We start from the raw sequence: 20000 nt of genomic DNA on the forward strand, positions 1-20000 counted from the left end.
AGCATGTGTTGAGGAATTCGAAATGCTGGATAAAATGTACTAAAATCCCCAAACGAATAAGACTTGTAGGATATTAAAGTGGCACAAGAGACTGGGTTTCTGCTGGAAAAAAGAGAAGAAAAAGAGCAGGAGTGAGGAAATGATGAAAATCAAACATAATAAATGTGAAATCAAGCAAATAAGAGAGAAGGATGAGAGGCGTCAACAGACAAAGCAAATGGGATGAATATGAAGGGGGAGAATTGAGAGAGGAGAGAGAGAGAGAGAGAGAGAGAGAGAGAGAGAGAGAGAGAGAGAGAGTGGGTCAACCGTTGTCCAAAAGAAAGGAATTCTTACGGGCGATAAATTGAATACTCGTTCCGATTACTGTTATAATATTACCATTAAGCTGAAGAAATCACTTATCAATAATGAATAACTTGTTTTTTGGAAATAATACCCTGAAAGAAAAATTGAGCGATTTATTACAAAGAAATGGCAAGTATATATCAATATTTTTTTACTCGAAACGTTAAATCCCTCGCATTAATTTGTAAAAACGCATATCTTCAAGCATGAACGACAGGTAAGTGTAAATTGTGAAGCGTTCGATTTCCTTTCATTCGTTTTAGTTGTTCTTCGTTTACAACACTTCTTCACACCTCTGGGTAAAATCTACTACATCTCGGTGTGCACCCTTAAGAAGGGTACAACTTTCAGCATTCGGATCAGTGAGACTTCATTTCAAGCACTTACTAAATATTTACAGTTTATTTAAGCTAAATCTAGAGATAGTTTAGTTATAATAGCATTCATAATAGCTCACCGATTTTGATACTTTCTCGTTGGGTAATATATTACACAAATCATCTAACTTAGGATGATTCACTAAGTCCCCCCTCAATTGAGACCTATCAATTTACTGGTGCACTTCATTAACAGCACTTAGTTCACTATTCTGAGACGAAAGAAAATATTATTTCCTAAATAACATTTATTTCAGATTATACTTATGTTAAAGGCATCTGATCGAGCTCCCGCTGCTTTTCGTTTCTCTAGGTCAATAAAACACATCCTAATTTGACTAATCAAGCCTTAAAGTAATCTAGCGTACTACGGGTTATTTATAACAAGGAATTTCGTCAAACTACTTAAGAAAAACAACAATGATAACAATAAAAAGAAGGAACAACGAAGGTTAAAATATGAAAGATAGAAAATTAAGTCATAACAATAAAAATAAATGGTGGCAATGGAGGATAATCGTAGTCATTTTCAAATGAAAAAAAAAATCCAAGAGTTAAAGTGAATACAATACTCAAGAAATACAGTGTTCCTTGCAAATAGGAATAAAGCATGGTACACACTATGCCATCATGTATCAGCTACGTGATGCAGTACTGGTGTTGAAAAAAATTAATAGCGGCCAGTCTGTACTGCAACTCTGCTCACTTGTTCTCGCAGTTCAGCTTTCAACGGCAGGATGTCTGCCGATGATGTACTTTGCCAGGAGACTCTACTGTGGGGTGTAGTTGCTCTGTGTGCTGCAAAAAGAAACTTTTGAGGAAGAAACGTAGAACCTTGTGGTGTAAGCAATGGCTTTCTCGGCGAGCTCTGAAGGGAAGATTGAATGAAATATTTTTGGAGCTACAAGTCGAAAATCCCACAGACTTTGAAAATTACACAAGAATGCCAATCCTTGCATTTTATAAATTATTGGGAAAAAACTGAACCCTATATTTGTAAGCAGGACACCAGCTTTCGAGACAGCATATCACCAGGAGTTCGTTGTTGCAGCTGGAGGATCGTATGCAAGCCTCCAATATTCAACCAGGATTTCAAAACAGAGCCTCGGTCTAATCATATCTGAAACCTGTGAAGCCATCTATAATGTCCTTAGGGAGGATTATTTGAAAGTAAAGTTCAAATATAGGTACAAAGTACACAAATATTTTTTTTATTGCAGGAAACGCAGCTCATCAAAACACCATAACTTCGGAATGTAGACATCTTCCGTGCCAGCTCCAGACTTCTGTGATGCTTTGATTGCGGACATTTCCCTGTTGAATTGCGTCTTCAAGGTGTGCAGCATTTTAGTAATGTCTTCATTCCGCAATGTACAGTTTGCAAACCCATAACTCTGATTTCATGGTTTCCAAGCTTGCACTCCTGATTTTTCTCATCTTGTAATGCTTGCATTTGATGTTCCAAACAGATGGATGTTCCTTCAGTAATTCCATAAAATGTATTGTGTTAGTCCTTGTCCACTCAAGGGGTTTGGCGGGTGGTGGTGAGCGGACATCCTTCCCATCTGGATGATGGTGCAACACTGAGCTGAGTAATGAAAGACAGATCAGTGATTTCTTGGAAGGGTAGGCTGACCAAACTCACTCGTTACTCTCGTTATTTCAGTGGCTTCAATTGGATATCTTACGGGTTGTGTGCGTGCGGAAAATCTGGATCCACTAAGATTAGCCTCTTTATTTATTCCTGCAAAAGTAGAACCAAGGACGAATTGAATGTCCAGCCCGTTTTATCTTTTGGGTAGATGGTTTGTGCTTATGGTTCATTAACTTTAATATCCTTTCATAAACCAACAGATCTCAGTCATTCTGCTCTTTGTTTGTCATTCGTGGTACTGTTTTTAGTTTTCTGTAAAAGAAAACTATTGAGATATCTTTGTCTGTCCGTCTGCACTTTTTCTTGCCTTCCTTCAGACCTTCCAAACTACTGAGTCTAGAAGGGCTGCAATTGGTATGTTGATCATCCACCCACCCGTCATCAACCATATCAGATTGCAGCTATCTAGGCTCGGCAGTTTTGATTTAATTCAATTTAAGGTTAAAGTTAGCCATGATCGTGCGTCTGGCACCACTATGGTGCTAACAATATAGGCCACCAATGGGCTGTAGCTGAGAGTTTCATACAGCATTATACGCTGTACAGAAAACTGGATTGCGCCGAAGGAACATCGGTGCCTATGTTACTTTTATTTTTTAATCGTAACAGAATGTATGTTCACAAGAAGACAGGACAATGCAGTAAGATTATGGGTTGAATAAAGAATAAAATGACAAGATATCACGCAACAGCAAAAACATTAACAGTATCAGTGACTATGGCTTTTATCACGATCGATCAATCATTTAATCATAGACCTCAAAAATAACTTTAGCCCCTCAAGGCAAATTCCCTGCAGCTTCACACTTTCCAGGGTTACCAGAACCCTATAAATAAAATGACAACGGAAAGTCAGAAGTTTATGTCACACATTCATCTCCATTACTTATCCTCTTCTTATTTGTATGGGAGGTATTTCAAGTCATAGAATTCTCTGGATGGAGTATACCTCGATCCTCCAGGTAAATTTGATAAAACCCGTCACATTAATCCTGATAGCTCAAATAAATCCTTCAAAATCGCCAAAATTCTTATATCTCGCTTGAATCCAGATAGTTTATAAAATCCCTAACACTTCCCGTAACTCTACTGAAATTTCCCGTCATATTTACATGTCATGCGAGTTTCAGATATCCCGAACGCTCAGAATTTCCAAACGATTGACTGGAAACATAGCGAAAAAATATCTTGATCAAGATATTTCAAATTGATTTCAAAGAGGAAATACGTTGAAATGGAAATGTTCAAGTAGGAATCATTTAGATTTCGTTTCGACCAAGCCCATCCTTCGTGTAGGAGTAATTATTCCATCCAGCATTTGATTTCTGAACATTCATATGGGTAACAACTGAGGAACTACTTTGGTGTAATTGGAGTAATGAATTACAGTATACGGGTTTACATTCACACACTAATGGACGCACACAAGCACATTTAAGTATACTTAGGGGAACAAAGATATTATATATATATATATATATATATATATATATATATATATATTATATATATATATAATAATATATATAATATATATATATAATTTATATAAAAAATATATATACATATATATATATATATAAATATAAAATATATATATATATATATATATATATATATATATATATATATATATATATATGTGTGTAGATATATATATATATATATATATATATATATATATATATATAAATAAATATATATACACACACACACATATATATATATATATATATATATATATATATACATATATATATCATGTATACATATATATGTATTGGTATATCTATCTATCTATCTATCTCCCTATATATATATATATATATATATATATATATATATAATATATATATATATATATATATATATATATATATATATATTATATATGAATTCTTATGACATCACTGTGATTCATATACATGCATTAAGCTACAAATGTCCTTTAATATCTAATTCGCTCTACCTCGGAATTTAATATATTTTCATACATGTTAAGCGAAGGGGAATTTTTTTAGTCGATAACAATTTTTGATCCACCGGAGGACGAAATTATTATCAACTAAAAAATTCGCTTCGGTCAACATATATGAAATATAATAATTCCGAGGTAGAGCGAATTGGATAGTTAAACAAAGGACACTGTAGCCTAATCCATATATAAATATATATATATATATATATATATATATATATATATATATATATATATATATACTATATTATTATATATATATATATATTTATATACTTATATATATATATATATAATATATATATATATATATATATATATATATATATATATATATATATATATATATATATATATATATATATATATATATATATATACAAACACACACACACAATATATATATATATTTGTTGTGAATAGGTGCGATTTAGTATTCAGAGCTACCAAAATGTTTAATGTCCTTCATTTACATTCCCATTAGAGCAAGGCAACGGAAATTCTCTTTCACGTTCTTTCTAGCAAACACGAAATACGGAGTAATCACGCTCAGTGAGTTTGCAAGACTTTATTTATGACATCTGTCGTTACATCACCAGATTGGCCAAGCCTCAATGCTCGAACTGCAGAGCTTAGCCAGGATTGCAAAGCCAGTCAACATCTGAAATTGACTTCAGTAATAGCCAAATGGAGACTAAGCAGAAATTCTTTCTCAATAAAATTCTAGCAAACATATTTTCAGTGTCACTAATTCTTTTGGATTCTTGAGTCGCATTGAATTAAATACGAATCTAAATTCTTTCCAGCAAATAATTATTGCCATAACTATACTCCTACAAATGGGTTTTCACTTTTTATCAACATTTCACGAAATGATGAGAACCACTGATACTTACTTTACTCATCGAGAGACACAATAAATAAAACTAAATGACAGAACACATTCTGCGTGTAAATGACACGCAACTGTTTTCATCATCAAAAGAAGATTATGAGTTTTAAAATCATAATGTCGTTACATAAAGCTACTAGTTAGTTCATTTTTGAAGAATAAAAAACGGTTTTTCTATCGTGTGTATCAATGACAGATTAAGAGAGAGAGAGAGAGAGAGAGAGAGAGAGAGAGAGAGAGAGAGAGAGAGAGAGAAAATGTCCCAAATGGAAATTATGTTAAAGCTTATCATTAAAGCACAACTGAAAATGAATTCCATCATAGTTCCTACACCAGTGTAATGGAATGGATGATCATCTGATTATATAGTACCATAGCGTTAGAGGCCATAATTAATTTCAGAAGACTGCTTTTCTGTGGATTAAATTTGTTTTTACGTAATGTCTTTTCCTCGTCGTCACTATAAAGTAATGGAGACTCTCGCCATCCAGGATGTCATTCATTACAATCGTCTTCAGAGAATATCAGTCATCAGATCTCTTTCGTTTAAGACAGAAGACCAATAGGATTAGTAAGTGAACACCTTTTGTAGCCCAGGACTAAAGAATTCAAAGAAAAAGAGGAAAAGATGGGCGGGGCTTCATCACGAATGAAGTCGTAGACCGTCAGCCTGTTAGAGAAAGTTGATCAAAGTCGGGGAAAAGGGAGAAGAAGAGGAATTCCAAACAATGAAACAGGAGGAAAGACACAATCAGAGCACCGTATCATAATCAGAATTGTATCCTTTTATTCGGAGGAGGTGTTTTGGCGGAAACTACCAAGCAGCGCGAGGGGCCCCCTTCCGGCGGCAAGATGAATACATCTTTTTTCTTCGTTAAAACATTTTTTTCGTAGCGGAGGTTGGGGTTTTTGAAATCTTCAGGATATGTCCCCTATGAAATCTTGAAAAAACAGTTCGCCAACATCACAACTCCCTTTGTAATCCAATGGAGGTGTTTACAAAAAAATACACGCCGTAATGACTATATATATATATATATATATATATATATATATATATATATATATATATATATATATATATTATATATATATATATATATATATATATATATATATATATATATTATATATATATATATATATATATATACTATATATATATATATATATATATATATATATATATATATATATATATATATATATATATCTATATATATATATATATTCTTATAAGTAAGTTTGGAATGCAATTATAATTGTGGTAATATGATTGATTCACATCGGAGCCTTTGTATCATATTATGAAATGTGTGTTTTGGTATGTTCAGATTTCCCAAATTTAAAGATAACATGCCTTAAGTTGATTCCACTTTTCATTTTTAAGTACTGTAACACAGAGAGAGTGAAAGCTCATAAGCCTTTGGAAGAGAGTTGTTTTTGCTCTTTGAGAATGTCTTAGCCAAGCATTTTTCTTTATCAATGTAAACACGGGCATAGTTTTTTATCATCGCGGTTGAGCCTGTGAAGGAACAAGGGAGCCTTATTCATAGACATATGTGAACGCAGTCAAAGAGGTCTTGTATTAGGTACCCCTATAGAGTTGACGTAATATGTTTTTATCTTGAATAGATACGAATTGCCCATACGCTTATGGGGTGAGAGAACCTTATTCATTCGCTATCCGCCCATACGCTTATGGGGTGAGAGAACCTTATTCATTCGCTTTGAGGGATAGCGGCATGCGTTAGTCTCTCTCTCTCTCTCAAAATCTCTCTCTCTTGCTCGCTCGGTTGCGAGGGGCGGGGTGTTTCAGTAACTTAAAGTAACAAGCTGGTCACTCATCTATATAATTCTTAGTAATATATGTGTTGTTTGTGGAATCTGAACATAGTATTATTTCTGTTAAATCTGTGAAGGCGCCCAAGAAAATAGTGAAAAAGTGTAAAATTGTAACAGGCCTTTTGATTGAAGCTGCAGCTGTGTATAAGGTATTTTTACAAATGTTTTGAAGTGCACTTCGGGGTTTTATCATTTCTAAACATTTATTTTTGCTTTGTTCTCTTGATATATCCCATTATTATATGCTTAATGTTTGTACTGTCTATGCTTTAATTGTTTTCATATTATGCATTATGTTTTTCTGCATTGTCTTTATTTTGTTTAATTAGTTTGAATAATATTCTATTGTATAAATTTTGAATCTTACACGTGGTGAATTAACTTGCATTTAATTAAATTTAATAATTTCAATTTAATTATTGCTTTATGGTTTAATTTAATTAATTTTCTTGATAAACTTTGATTTAATTTTGCTTAATAATTAATTCAAGAATTAATTAAACTTTTGTTTTCAAATAATAACAATTTCCCTGAGATTGTGAATTTCACTTATAAATTTTGAATTTAGAAATAAAATTTTGTATTTAAAATTTATATGAGTATTTTATTTTAACCATCAGTATACATTTTATTTTGTTTGGAGGTATATAGAGTGATAATTGGCCGTTTCCACAAATAAAACAGAATCAGGGAAATACTTAAATTTGAATTTGCACGAGTGATGCCCTTTAATTAGGATTACCTCACACATATTTTAATGAACTTAGACTGCTTGTTTTCTTGACTGTTCAGTTAGAAAAAAGGGATCACTCTTACCTTTAGAGTATTCGTCGTTTAGTATTTGTGATGAAGGGTCAGTGTCTGTCTGTGGTGAGGTAAGTAACAACCAGGTACTTGAATGAACTGTACCCTAAGTACAAAGGGTGTCCCAGACCCAGGAATAAAAGGGTCTCTTGTATTAGCAAGTACAAAATGTAAGTGTAGTAACCAGATACTTGGCAATTTGGGTTTAACAAATATTAATGGTGTCCAGACACAGGTCTTTGACTATTTCATGCACCAAGTGTTAATGGTATCCAGACCCAGATACTCTTGCCCACTCCCCCCCAAGTAATAATGGTATCCAGACCCAGATACTCTTGCCCACTTCGTCACAATATATATATATATATATATATATATATATATATATATATATATATATATATATATATGTGTGTGTGTGTGTGTTGTGTGTGTGTGTGTGTGTGTGTGTGTGTATGTGTCTGGAACTAAAAACTACCAGGATAATGACTGCGTCATTTGATTTGACTGGACTATGACTAGATTTCAGCACAGTAAGTGTTCTGCAAAGCAACGTATGAAAGCGTTGAAGATTTCAGAGAAAACGACAACTTCAATAGGGGCATAGAAATACTGCAGTATTTGCTCTACGCACTTGCCCCGGAGTCCTTACTACGAACATAGGTACTTATCCAATATGCATACGGAATCTTCGTCTTTTCGACAGGCTGATACGAATTCTAACGCTGAATAATCCTTTGATTGAGAGAGAGAGAGAGAGAGAGAGAGAGAGAGAGAGAGAGACGTCTCGAAAGCAATTCCTCAGTCATGTTGAAAACAAACGACAAGCAAACAGCCATTGACGAAACAGTAACACCAATACTTCATTAATTATTTCGCACCAAATGTCCTCCTGCAGTTCAGACAACACGACATTCTCTCTCTCTCTCTCTCTCTCTCTCTCTCTCTCTCTCTGTGTTTGCTAAAGGCTGAATGAACACCAGAGTTAGGAGGTGTGAAAAATTGGTGTTACTGCGATCGTATTATTTTGCTTCCTTTCTCCACGCAATCACATATTTCATGGAAATAGTGATTTTCAAGGAAACATGGAAAGTTTATCTTAAAATCTCACAGTTAATGATCGTGCTTGCAAAGAAACTTCGTTAAATTAGCGCTTTAATTCTCTGCAATCCCATGGACATGAAATATATATAATGCATATATATATACATATATATATATATATATATATATATATATATATATATATATATATATATATATATATATATATATATATAATATATAAATACTCTCTCTTAATTAACGAGTCTGGATTGTTTGATCATTCTCCATTTATCTATTTATATCAAATTTATTTGTCACGGATGTCTTTCCTTTCTTGCAATCCGACGGTGTAGGTATGCATGGACGTATAACTAGAATTTCAAAGTATAAAAATCTATTCATTGTGATCAAAAGACGCATTTTACTAACCATATGCTTGTGTTTGAAATTTATATATATAGTTATAGTTCCTGAGGGCAAAAAGTTAATATATTCAAAGGAAGACAGAAAATACAATTCATATAAAACGGGATAACCACAAGAGCTGTTTAACTGGCAGATACAATTTTGACTGATTACTGTAAGGTTCATTTTAGGGGAAAAAAGTGGTGTTGGTCATCCCAGACCCAGTTTTTTGCGTACATCGACATTACATTTTTTCCCTTCTATTTACGTGATTTTACTACACTTACTAGCCTGCAAGAGTTATAACTTCCGTTGAATAAGGCGGCTGTCAGTGTGACATAAAATATCCATATTACATTCTTCTTTATATTTCAGGTCTGCCTGGAAATGATACAGTAACGTACTTATATGGTATACCATATTGAGTTTTCTCCTTTCTTGGGTAATGTGCCGGATATCATATTTATATTTCTTACCTGTATGGAAATGACCCTTGGTATTCTTGAAAACCATGCTAATGGTACGTGATCTATTTAGTTTGTTTTCCGTAGAACCTTGTATAACTATGAATAATCAGAGGGGATTTTTTTTTGCAATTCGATTGATTAAACAAAACTGTAATGATACAATCCTGGAGAAAATGTAAATGAGGGTTTAAAACGTATATTTCCCCTGCTTCGATCACTTGATAAGGTATTTTCGGAGATATATTTATTTTTTTCCCTAGGCCCTACACTGCCTTTTCAATTTTTATTTTTCCATTTTGTTATCAATGAAAATAAACAGTACTAATTTCCACGATACTTGTGAAACTGAACATCTTGGGGATACAATTGTGCTGAAGTGATATTTTATTTTCCATAGTGTTTCGTTGAATTCTTGCAAATGATATTAATATTTCAACACGTGAGTTCTTTCATTCTATTATCTGTAACATTTTCACACTGGAGCAAACTGCCTTTGGCAACAGTATCTACTCTAAAGGTGTAGATTATTTATGCATAACTGATCACATACAGCGCCCACAAATGCTTTGAAAATTAATCAGCGTTCGCGTTTTTATTTTGCCTGAACTCTGGTAGACCCTTCGCATTATTTATCTGATGAGGCTATTACCCCAGTTTGTTAATATCATTACATATCTATTGATAATGTGCAAATAATACATTTTCCCATGAATTATTAAGGAATTATCAGTATTCTATTTGGTGAGGCGTTTTGTTGAAACATCAAACTATTTGCGATGTAATATTTGGATCGCCATGGAATCTGCTTAATTGGACAATCGTCCCTTTATTTCATATTGGAAATAGTTGCCTGTGTTATGATAAGCACAGCTCGATTTCGCTGGAATGTGTCCTTGATGGTTCTTTTATTCTTTCGGCTGTATTTTGCCAAGCAATTCATGAATACATCTATCAGCTGGCTACTACGCGGGTTCATCCGATGAGGCGTTTCTTCTAACAATAACGTACCGCAACGTTAATTATGGACAATTTCATTGCACGCTATCTGTCCTCCATTAGAGATTATATGTACCGTTCGTTCTAGCACCTTTCCCACTTCCTTATGAGGTCTTATCTAGGTTATTGCTTTTAATGTTATAAGAAGGTAGTATATGTTTTCAGTTATGCATTGTCCACATGTTTTTCATTTCATGTAAGTTCGTCGCTATTCAGTCACCCTTGATATATTTAAACTGAAGGATGTTGATGACGCCATTACTTTAAATCATACAATGCTATAAAATTTTATACATTCTCAATAACGTCCTTATAGTCATTTACAGCTTGTGGGTCCTATTTACTCAGAATATTTTTCTATTTTCTGCATATTAAATTCTTTCGTACACATCCCAAGAGTAGATCACGTAAAATGTAGACTACATTCCTTTTCATTTTTCGAAAATGTTATGATTGCATTGTTGTTTGCAGACTGTTTACATCATGAGAAATTCACTGGAATGCTGCTGCCGAAACACATTCGATTTTCCAGATTTCTTTCGCCAAAGTCTCAATGGAATTTCGCGTTTGAAAAAGAACTCCCTTTCGATCATTTTAATATATTCAATATATTAAAGCGATATGCCATCTCGGAAAGGGTTGACTGACCAAAGTCAGATGTTGCAAGGATTGCAGAGGACATCTCAAAATTTTGAAATGGATAGCTGGGTTAAAAGGATACAGTGATTCGCTTAATTGTTTCTTAAGAGTTGTGTGAGTCTGCAATTCTAGATCCACGAAGATTAGGGTCTTTGTTTATTCCAGCAAGAGTTGAACCAAAGACGAACGGAAAACTCATTTCCTTTCATCTTTTGAGTAGATGATGAGCTCGTGAAGTGTTCATTACCATTAATATTCATTTATAAACCAACGGATTTCTAATTGGCGTTTCTTGATATCTATATTTTTAGTGTTGTTTTCGAGTGAAATAGAATGCATGTTCACAAAAAGACGGGAGCATGTAGTAACACTACGCATGGGTGGAAATGATAGTTTTAGTGAAAACTAAATGGAAAGGAAAAATACATGAAATATTGCCAATAGCTTACAGTACGCCTACTCCACCACATTCATGAGACAGACCAGCTCTGATTATTATACACATTATAGTAACATTAATAATATTGCTTCACCAGATACAACAATAATAAGTAATACCACTAATTCCTTGTGTTGCATCATAGTTTCAGTACCATAATCTCAGTACCATAACTCCTCTGCCATGGTACCCGTAACTTTGTGTTTGACTTTCCTTGGTTCACGAGATAATCAAGAATACTTTTCCTGCCTGTTTGTTTCTTAAGTATTTTGTATTTATTCATATTTTAGATTATTATTAATTTGCATAACTACCTCTGGGTTCGATAATGCAATCCATGAATACAAAACTTAGTCTATGTATATTAATGAAGTATCAATAGCCTTATATCTTCCTTATATCTTTACTGATATTATCTGTATTGAATTTACTTATTATACATAATTCACACACACACATGCATATATATATATATATATATATATATATATATATATATATATATATATATATATATATATATATATGTGTGTGTGTGTGTGTGTGTGTGTGTGTGTGTGTGGGTGTGTGTGTATCTGTGTGCATGTGTGCGTGTGTGTGTATATATATATATATATATATATATATATATATATATATATATATATATATATATATTTAATATTTTACTTTTTCTTCCAGTGTCTTCTCTTATTTCTCCTCGTATGGGCATTTTGTTTTGTTTGTTACTGCGAATAAGTGCACGCCTCTCTATTTGTTAATGGCCACCGTCAGTGTAACTGCATGTATGTCATTTGTTTCGTTTTGTAACTTATATAGTACTGTGATTTACTCTGGATTATGAATCGTGAGACAACATGAAACATCGAAGACTTTAAGAGCGGTGTGACAGGCGTTTCCGACACCTGATAATTCCCACTCAATCAAACATTCAATCAAATGCTATTAACTGCTTTCACCCGAACGTGAATTCTATTTATTTTGCATATTCCCTACGGCTGCTTTAACTGCCTAAACTATACCATAGACGGAAAGTCTAAAGTTTATGACATACACCGATCTGAATCATTTATGCTTGTCTTAATTTTATGTTAGGTATTTCAAGCCCCCAAAGGCTCCTGATTGAGCAAGAGATCACGTCGGAGACCTTTATATTGAATTTCATAAACCCGTCAAATCATTCCCGGTCATTTAAATAAATACCTGCCATATCGCCAAAATCCAGATATCTCGCTTAACTCCAGATATTTTATAGAAATTTTAACACTTCGCGGTAGTCAACTGAAATTCACGTAATATTTACATGTAATGCAATTTTCAGGTATGCCGAGCATACGGGATTTCAAAAAGATTGAGTGGCAAAATGGCAACAAAAATATCTACGGCTGGACGCTTCAATTTGATATCGAGGGGAAAATATATTGAAATGGAAATGTTCAAGTAGGTTCATCATTTAGCTTCCATTTCCTAGAAGCCCCTCTTTTGCGCATGAATAAATATTCCATTCCATCGCTAGGTTTTAGCAAATTCACATGCGTAACAGGTGATGTACTAGTACTTAGGTGCGATTGCATTAGTGAGTCATATAAAAAGAGGGTGAAATGTAAAAATAACCAAAACAACAGATATTAGTGTTTAATCCATAGTTTTTGAGATCACTGAGAAGAATAATGACACTCCCGATGCTCTTCAAGTCTAGGTTCAGTCCTGATAGGAAGATGGACTGAGAAGTGTCTAATCCATAGTTTTCAAGGTTACTGAGATTAATAGTGACACTCCCAAAGCCCTTTAATTACAAGTTCAGCACCAATAAGGAGGATCTTTGTAGGAATGAGAATGAGAGAGAGATAGGGAATTTATCAGTTGTAATCAGAGTTTTCCCCAGGCAGCTCCGAGTTGGTCAGCTGGTGTGTGTGTATATAATATATATATATATATATATATATATATATATATATATATATATATATATATATATTATAGTACCAAGAAAATTTTAATCAACCTATGAGTTCTAACCGGATTTGCTTATTTAGTTCTGACATGTTGAAGATGTGTAATTAAATGGGGAAAACTATTTTGATTTTCCATGAGGCGTGTAGCCTCTTAACATTGTGCTCCTTTGACAACAAGTACGTACTTAAACTTACATTATACATACATATATATATTTTCATGTATGTTATATATATAATGTATAAATACATTATATATTTATATTTATACACACACACACGAATGCGATTTAATATTCAGGGCTATAGCTACCAACATGTTCCCATTCAAGCAAGATAATGGAAATTCTCTTTGATGCTCTTTCTAGCAAACATGAAATTAGGTGTAATCGCGCTCAGTAAGGTTGCAATACTATTTATTACGTCTATATCAACAGAGTGGTCAACCCTGAATGCTAGAACTATAAAACTTGAAAGATTTGAAAGCTAATCAGCGTCTATAATTGATTTTCGGTAATGACTGAGTTGGGACTCAGTATTCTTAAATGTTTTCGAAATTGGTTCTAAATGAAACTCCAGCAAACATATTTTCAGAATATCACCAAGTCTTTTTGGAGTCTCAGGACTCAGTGAATCAAGTGAGACTCATATTCTTTTAAGCAAATAAGTCATGACATTTAGGGTGAGGTTTTAATGCCATACGCTTGCTCTCACATACGGAACAGACAGTCACGTATGGTTACCACTTTAAGAATTGACCAGAGCCATCGTTAGGTACTTGACTTCACCGATCCAGAGCAAATCGGTTCGGATCTTGATAGAAATTAAATGCCTGAATATACCATTGACGTCAATGATACGCATCTTTGATCATAAAAAGATTATGAATTTTAAGATAATAAACCCGTTACAATGAACTTGGAATGGGAAAGGATAATAAGGAATTATTTTGGAGTATCAAAGATATATAAAGAGAGGTCATGAAATCAGATTAACAAATTAAATGATAATTTAACTAAATATGATTTAAAGAAAAGAATGAGGAGTCGGATTCCCCCATTTGAAATTCTGTTCAAGTTCATCTGTTATTTCGCTACTGAAATTGATTCGGTTTTAATTAATTTTACACACACACACACACACACACACACACACACATATATGTATATAATATATTATATATATAATATAGATATATTTCATATAGAGTATCCATATATATATAATATAATATTAATATATAATATATAATATTATCTTATAATATATATATAATATATATATATATTACAGCCTATATGTTATATATATATATTATAATATAATATATATACTATAGATATAATATTAATATATATCTATAATATATATGCTATAACATATATATAGATATAATATTATATATTATATAGTATATATATATATATATATATCATCTATATTTAATCGATTATATTATATATATGATGAATACTCGTATTAATGGATATATTGCTTATATATCATAAATATCTATAATTAATTATATTAGATATATATATATGTGTGTGTTTGTGTGTGTGTGTGTGTGTGTGTGTGTGTTTGTTTGTGTGTGTATAATTAAAAACCGAATCAATTTCAGTAGCGAAATAACAGATGAACTTGAACAGAATTTCAAATGGGGGAATCCGACTCCTCATTCTTTTCTTTAAATCATATTTAGTTAAATTATCACTTTAATTTGTTAATCTGATTTGATGATCTCTCTTTATATATCTTTGATACTTCCAAAAAATAATTCCTTATTATCCTTTCCCATTTTATATATATATATATATATAATATATATATATATATATATATAGATATATATATAATATAAATATATATATATATATATATATATATATATATATATATATATATAAAAATTTTGAGTTAACATTAGCTTTCTTATCAGCATGTCAAAAAAGGAAGAAATATCGTAGTAATGGAATTCCGAGACACAAGGACATAGAGCAAAAACTGCACAATTTTTTTTATTTTTTTTTTTATTTTATGCCATTGTCCAAATTCTTGTTTTTTTTTTCTTTAATTGAAACTCCAACATTCTGTATATTGCTCAGCTGAACAATGGTACTGAACTGAAATTTGGTCAGGTCACATTCAGTTGACGCAAATCATTATTCATAGCTAAGTTCTTTTAAGTTATAAACATAGACACAACGGTGTAATATTAACAGTATATAATCAAATATATACATACATATATCTATATATATATATATATATATATATATATATATAGACGTTATCATCTAATATATATAATTAATAATATCAAGATATTATCCTATATAATTATATATACCTATATGTATATTTAAATATCTATATTAATATTATATAATTTAGAATATATACTATATATATACATTAGGCTCATATATAATAGATATTATCGTATATATATTATATATATATAACTATACTTTACTATATTATAATACGTCTCATAATTAATATATTTCATCTCCATTTCTATTATTCGAGTCATAAATATATCTCTTTTATATAATATCGATATTTATACAGTCTGTATATATTTATATATATGTATATACCGTATGTCCTTTATATTTAAACTAAAACTTAGCATGATAATGATTGCGTCAACTGAATGTGACCTGGACCAAATTTCAGTTCAGTACCATTGTTCAGCTGAGCAATATACAGAATGTTGGAGTTCAATTAAAGAAAAAAAAATCAATTTGGACAAATGGCATAAAATAAAAAAATTGTGCAGTTTTTGCTCTATGTCCTTGTGTCTCGGAATCCTTACTACGAATATTTCTTCCTTTTTTGACATGCTGATAGAACGCTAATGTTAATCATATATATATATATTATATATATATATATATATATATATATATATATATATATATATATAATATATATCACACATATCCACAGGCGAAAAATAAGAGACAGGGCGTAGGTCCTGAACGTTTCGGCTTTATTTTCAAGCCATTTACAAAGGACTGATACATAGTATTAGAATTCACGAGTATCTATACTACAAAGACAGTATTGACGACGAACATACACACAACCGTTTGAGACTGCAGATCCACCCACAGGCAGGTGTCAAGGTAGGAGTGGCTTTCAAAAATGTTTCTATTGTCAACTGCTTGTTCTCTGCTGGTTGGGTGGTTTGTTGGAGAAATGACCTGAGTTGAGTAAACAGGAGAGGAAGCAGCATCGTTATATTGGCATATATATTTTTAAAGTTTGAAGTTTTCCCTTTTCTACATATCTCTTCACAAATTGCTGTAGAAAAGGGAAAATTTCAAACTTTAGAAATATATGTGCCAATAATAACGATGCTGCTTCCTCTCCTGTTTACTCCACTCAGGTCATTTCTCCAACAAACCACCCAACCAGCAGAGGACAAGCAGTTGACAATAGAAACATTCCCCCACGAAGATCAAGACGAATTCTGGAAAGAACGAGGGCTCAACCGCCTGATCATTCATAATATAAACTAGCTTGTTACCTAACCGCTGTTTTTTCAAATGTTTGTGCTCTTACTTGTTAGTTCCTTGAGGTGACATATCACATTTTAGTGAACAAGACCACAGTTGATGGTCGAAAGCATTAATTCTGTACAAGAAATATATATTTTAAACTGCAAGAGGATTTTACTTCATTGTGGATTGTAACCCCATTTACTTAGAGGTACGACATAGTACCTGCTCCTACATATATATATATAATATATATATATATATATATTATATATATATTATATATATATATATATATGTGTGTGTGTGTGTGTGTGTGTGTGTATATATATATGTATTATTATTTATATTATATATATATATATATATATAATATATATATATATATATATATATATATATCAACATTAACGAAGCAGTTACGCGAATATTTCATCCATTATCTCTCTCTCTCTCTCTCTCCTCTCTCTCTCTCTTCTCTCTCTCTCTCTGGTTGACTGCTAAAGGCTGACAGTACTTTATTTATCCTCACCCACATATCAATATACTAAAAATTGCAGCACTTCAGGAAGCGAGAAGCGTTACATGGGGCTGTTTTTGTTTTTATTGTTTCGTTTTTTTTTCATGTTTTCGTATGTTTCAATGAAAGGTTTTTTGCTCATGGCTCTCCGAACTTGCTTGTTTGAAAGTGATTTAGATATCTTTGGATTCTGTATTTATAGAATTGTATGCTCTGTAATGTGGTCTTGTGTGTGTGTGGTATATATATTATATATATATATATATATATATATATATATATATATATATATATACTAAATATATATATATATATATATATATATATATAATAAAATACACACACAACACACATACACACACAGACACACACACACACACACATATATATATATATATATAATAATAATATATATAAATGAATTATATATATACACAATACATAAGTATATTTTATAATGATATCCGGGCATCATGTTACCATATACGCCGCCGTGTTTATATTTTGCTAAAGTAGGAAAATGAACCATGGCCCTACTGAAAGCCAAGCTAGTGATAGGCGATATTGTTTTAATTTTTCGTTGAAATGTGTACTTTTATAAGTGGCCAAAGTGTATATGATTTTTTTTTTCAGTGCGATTAACTAAACAAAATCATAAAAGTATAGTTCTCAACAAAATGTTGATGCAGGGTTTTTAAACTCTATTGTCATTGCTTTTGGCGCTAAGTGGCCGTGATTGTTCTATTTTTTTTAGCTCACTTTAGTAAAGTTTATTAAATATTTCAACAAAGGATTTCTTTCCATTATTTATATGTGATCTTTTATATTGAAATACCCAGATTTTGGCAGTGGTACTTACTACCTATATAGCAGTAGGATTATTCAGACACCATCACTCAAAGGTTCTCCTGGTTAGTTAATCACATAGAGCGATCATAAATCCTTTGAAGTTAACCTTCATTTGTTCTTCTTTCTTAGTTCTGGTAGAACCCTTCACATTATTATTTTTCTAATTAAGCGATGACATATTTTCCCATGAATTATTAACGAATTATCACTTATGCTATTTGCTGAGGCTTTTTGTTGAAACATCAAAACTTTTAGATGAAATGTGCATAATCATATATTCGTCAAGTCATTTCATATTATGGTATGATAAGCACAAATTTGATTTATTTCATACTGGAAATAGTTGCCTATGATATGATAAACACAATCTATTTTTCAGAAAAGTGTACATCATGGTTATATTATGCAGTTTGCTCAGTAACTTATGAATAAATTAACCAGTTATTAGGTTTTTATCTGTATGGCGTTTCTCCAAACAAATCGTATCGCCTGGTTAATCGTGCTACAGTCAAATCAAGATGAAATTATGTGCAGAAAACCTACCTTTACCTACATTCTTGCATATTTTTAGTGTAGACGTAAACCGTGGATTAGTGATAGTTTTTTCATGATTTTAGCTTTCTGTAAATGAAAATTATTGGGCCAGCTTTTTCTTTCTATCCATCCGTCCGTCCGTACTTTTTACTGTCCGCCCTCAGATCTAAAAAAACTACTGAGGCTAGAGGGCTGCAAATTGTTATTTTATTCACCCACCCTCCAAATTGCAGCCCTCTAACCTCATTAATTTTATTTTATTTCTGGTTAATGTTAGCCATGGGCCGTGCAGCTGACAGCACTTCCCGGAGGCATGGGATACACCCTCATTCTACCGTAACGGGGGAGCTACTGAAACACTATTGGTCATCGATGATGGTTTTATACAGCATTATACACTGTACAGAAATATAGATTGCGACAAAGAAACTTCGGCGCAATGTTACTTGTTTTTAATCAACTTTCATCTCATGGGTACGTGAGTTATGACACTGTTATCCTCCATTATTCTTCCCTGTATTCTATGTATATTGGGGATGTAACCAGTGGTCTTCAGTATCTCCTACTAACTCGAGAGTAAAACCTCTTGTATCACACTCTTATTGTTAAAATAAGGTGGCCTTTGCCAACATGCCCAAGAGTGGCAGGTAAAATTGTTTGATTAACTGATGATAAATATAAACTGCAATCGAATAGGCTAGCGTCAAAAGAAAACTAGTAAAACGCGTGGCCGGGTACAGCT

The sequence above is a fragment of the Macrobrachium nipponense genome, chromosome 8 (assembly GCF_015104395.2).
Source record: "Macrobrachium nipponense isolate FS-2020 chromosome 8, ASM1510439v2, whole genome shotgun sequence".
Taxonomy (NCBI): domain Eukaryota; kingdom Metazoa; phylum Arthropoda; class Malacostraca; order Decapoda; family Palaemonidae; genus Macrobrachium; species Macrobrachium nipponense.